Source organism: Oratosquilla oratoria, chromosome 1, assembly GCF_046742065.1.
Source record: "Oratosquilla oratoria isolate Oo_2021 chromosome 1, ASM4674206v1, whole genome shotgun sequence".
Lineage (NCBI taxonomy): Eukaryota > Metazoa > Arthropoda > Malacostraca > Stomatopoda > Squillidae > Oratosquilla > Oratosquilla oratoria.
In genome coordinates, this window is record NC_134777.1 from 128,835,561 (window position 1) to 128,840,560 (window position 5,000).

The 5,000-nt window shown below is 37.0% G+C and overlaps 1 protein-coding gene across 4 annotated transcripts in view; it reads right to left on the reverse strand.

Moving 5' to 3' along the window:
* Positions 1-5,000, reverse strand: part of LOC143026851 (betaine-homocysteine S-methyltransferase-like) — a 175,586-nt gene that overhangs the window by 133,426 nt on the left and 37,160 nt on the right. The window lies entirely within an intron of this gene.

A 5,000-nucleotide genomic window follows, 5' to 3' on the forward strand; every position in this document is an offset into this window, starting at 1 on the left:
AGGGAGGGAGTGATGCATGACTGTATATATGCAAATAAAAAAAATGACGACGACGAAGACGAAGACGAAGACGACGACGACGATCGAAAACGTAAACATTTGGTGCCTTGAGTAGTTTTACTTTTATAATCCTCGGTCAAGGAGGAGGAGTAGGAGGAGGACTTAGCCGATAGTGAAGTCATACTCAGAAACTACTACCTTCGCTACGATAATGTATTCTTACTCTATGTCTGTATCATATCAAGATATTGTCATATAATATGATTAAATAACGCCTCAGTAAAGGTTACAAGAAATTATTTCAAATCTGTTTTCTTTTTATCCTAAACTTGTCACGTGCTAGCCTGGGTGCGAGTCCTTGGCCGTACTACTTTTCAATTTCTGCATGTTGATCTCCACAATTCGCTCGATATTGATGGCTTCGAATTAAAGTGTATTGTGGTTGATAAAAAAAATGTATATTTGTTCACTGGGACCTATTCAATGTTGTACATACATGTATATATATATATATATATATATATATATATATATATATATATATTATGTCTTCCTAAGTACAACCATATATTCATATATTAATTATATTGAATATATAATATTTTATATATATTTATATAAATATATTATTTTATATTCAATATTGTATTTTATACATATTTACCAAATGTGTCCCCAACATTTTTTTCAATTGCGTCATCTTTCTAATCACGAATTAATATATTTACCAAATACTTCCGTGACATAAACTCATTTACCAAACGCGCCCTTACTCCCATGAACCCGATATTTGCATCAAATGCCTCCATGTCTACCAAATGCTTCCGTAACAAAACAAAAACAAAAAACAATCGTGCCTTTCCACGCATATATTTGTATTTTTCTTCTTCTATGCATATCTATCAAAATGCGTCCATGTTCTCCTGACTAAATAAATGCATCAAATGCGCCCACGGTGCAGGTAGCAGATATCTCTGGCAAATGCTGCGGCCATATAACAAATGCATTTAGCAAGCGTGTTCCCCACTGCCTTGTCTAACACGCTCCGTTTATGAAACGGCCTGAGGGACGGGAGAGCGGATGGAGGAGGCCACAATGCAGGTAAGAAGGGAGTGGGGGAGGGGAGGGACGGTGGGAGGGAGGAAAGGAGGGAGGGAGGGAGGGAGTGGGAGTGGAAATCGGGCGAAGAAGGGGCAGAAGTCTGGGGCCTTACGCACCGAGTGGTCCTTTTCTTGAGCATTTCGGGTGTCGCCAGATGATTTTATTAATATTTCCCACTTAATCCACATAATGGCACTTTATTTAAACAAATCCACTCACCTTCAGATGTGAATAAAATCGTAAGACGACAAAGGTAAAAGGACCACACAGAACAGAAGGCGTCTTATGAAATAGCCTACATACACAGCGATGATTAAAATCGCCTGGCGGCAAGCAGAGGCAAAGGAGAAGTGCCACCCGGGACGGAAGGGAAGGGGGGAGGGGTTTGACCCCCCGTCCCAGAGGCAAATTACTCAAAGTGGACACCTAATTGGGGGCAATTTGCGACTTTCCCTAAGGGAAAACGGGGACCGCAACAACATACATACATACATACACACACGCATACATACATACATATATATATATATATATATATATATATATATATATATATATACACACACACACACACACACACACATATATATATATATATTCACACACAATATATATATATATATATATATATATATTCATACATATACTTGCAGATATACATACATACATATATACATAGATAAGTACGTACACACAGATACATACATACGTCCACATACACATACACCAACGTAAACACACATACATACACGCATAATCACATACGTACATACATACACACGTACACACACATACATACACGCATAAATACACACATACCTACATACATACATAGGTGTCTGTGTATGTGTGCGTATTTGTGTGTACGTGTGTGTTTCTGCGTGTGTACGCGTGTGCGCAAGTAATCCGAGTGGACGTTGGTTTGTGTACGTATGGATCCGGTGATGCAGATGTTTATGCTGCATACTCGCGCTTGGAAATATTAATCTGACCCAGTGTAGCGTTCTACGATGCAGTGCCAGTCTACAATACTTGAGTTATTTATAGTATTACTAAAAAAGTAAACCCGTTTATTTTTCTTGTTACTGGAACGTAAATGCACGGTTTTTTCTATGTCCATCTGTACAAAAATCATAACACGAACTTCAAATACAGTTGCGTGCAAAAGGTTCACAATCCTACTTTGGTTTCAATTATTTTCTACTGAATGTACTCTATTTTTTATTCAAATGTACTTCATCCTAAGGCACGCACATGTACAGAAAATTGTACAAAAATATTCATCAATAGAGCATTACATTTGTACGGTGGTTAGTACAGTGTAGTGTAGTTTCTGCAGCACACTGGTACACTAAACAGTACATCATAAATCAAGGTCATAACATTCCAATATTTCTTCAATACTTACGAAATTCAATTCACAAATAAATATATAAATAATTTTAAAAAAATAATATGACAGTCAATGACACAAATAGAAAGAAAAAAATATCTATTTACCTCAAAGAGTACTAATTACTCCATAGTGGTAGGTAATTAAATAAAGAAGATGGAAATGACTGCGTTCATTATTGAGGGAGAGAGCGTTCCCATGCAGTGTTGCCAACTGTTCTATTAACAGAATTACCAACCTTTCCGAGGCATTGATTTTCGTATTGTCATTTGTCCCAATCATAGGATTAATTTTTTTACATTCAATATCATCCTAACTCGCGTGCTGGACTTGTGATTGACAGCTATTATATTGCTGATTGGGAGCTTAGAGCTCATATTGTTGGATCTATGACAAATGTTACCTCACACAATATGTTTGCATTTATATTTTCATGTTTATTCTTTGAATGAAAATGTACTACTACTACTACTACTATCTATAATAAATGAAATAATATTAATAATAATGGTAATGATAATGATGATAATAATGACAATAAATAATAATAATATAGTAATAATTATATATTAATAATAATGATGATAATAACGGTAATAATAATAATAATAATATTAACAATAATAACGCCAATAATAATAACAATATAGCAATAATAATAATAATGACAATAGCAACAATATAATAACATAATTATGACAATAATGATGATGATGATGATGATGATGATAATAACAATAATAATAATAATAATAATAATAATAGTGAAAATAATAATAACTATAAATGTCTGATATTTGTACATCACTACATCCTCTAGTCGCCTTAGGTGACGCCCCCTCCCGCTCAGCTGAATAAAATCGCCTGACGGCATCCAAAATGTTAATCCCGTGACGTCATTACACATGTCGCCAGGCGATTTTATTCAGCTCGGGCAACATGACGTCATCGAAGCCTTTACTGACACGCCCCCCCCCCCTCTCTTCTTCTTGGCCCTCCTGCAGATACCTGCCACCTTCGGGAGTCTTGGGTCGTCCTTAGCGGGGACCGGCTCCTACTCGACGTGGTCCTGAGCCCGACGATTTTGGGCCACAATTTTACCTTCGAGGCCCAGAGTGGGGACGACATGTTCAACATGGTGATGGTCCAGGAACTGGGTATGGACGAGACCCTTCGAGTGGCACTCAGCCTCTGCGACGGAAACTACTTCATGCCCTCGCCCATCTCCACCAGGAAGGAGAGCTTCAACATCATCCTCGAGTACGTCGAGGACCACCTCGACGTCACCTTCTACGTCAACAAGGTCAAGGGGACGTACGAGAACTGCAAAGTCAAGGGAGTGGACTATGGCGTCAACGAGATTAACCTGGACGGCCCCGGACAGATCAAAACATGCTTTGTCGGTGAGTTTTTGTCCGCCGCCTTCCAGGAGGCGTTTTTGTTTCCCCTCCTCCTCCCCCACCCCTCTCGACTTTTTTTGGGTGAATGGGCCTTTGTTCCTGACTATATATACATACAAAAGGTTATATGTATGTAAGCATCCATACATATGCATGTATATATATACATATATATATATATATATATATATATGTATATACATATATGTATATATATATATATATGTGTGTGTGTGTGTGTGTGTATGTGTGTGTGTGTGTGTGTGTGGTGTGTGTGTGTGTGTGTGTGTGTGTACATATGTATACATATCTATGTATAGACATATGGGCACATATATATTTGTATACATATATGTATACATATATGTATATATATAATATAAATATATATATAATATATATATATATAGTATCCCCTGAGGACGAGTCCCGGACAGGACTCGAAACGTCGGGAATAAATTACCTACTCCTGAGTCTGGTGTTTTCTACGTTTCCACCATTATGGTTCCCGGACTCCAGCTTTTTTCGTACATATATATATACATGTGTGTGTGTGTGTGTGTGTGTGTGTGTGTGTGTGTGTGTGTGTGTGTGTGTGTGTGTGTGTGTGTGTGTGAAACCTACACAAGTTTGTAGTATATACATCTATGTACTAGGGAATGTTAATTTTATTATGACATCACACACAATGTTACTCTTACATTTAACACATCGCCTCATTAATAATGTTTATATATTTTTTGCGTTGAGAGTGACTGACACCAAAGACACGATAACATTCTAATGTATACATGAACATTTGTTTTATGCACATTATGTGTATGTGTATGTGTGTGTGTGTGTGTGTGTGTGTGTGTGTGTGTGTGTGCGTGTGTGTAATTGGATCCGGGTCATATGGTTATTGATACATGAAAACACTCCCTCCATTCATACATACATGTATAAATACATATATACATAGACACATACATATATGCATGCATGAATGCATGTATACATACATATATACATATACACATACATGCGTACATACATGTATAAATAAAAGTACATATATACACACATATATACATGGATACATACATACACGTGTACATACACACATG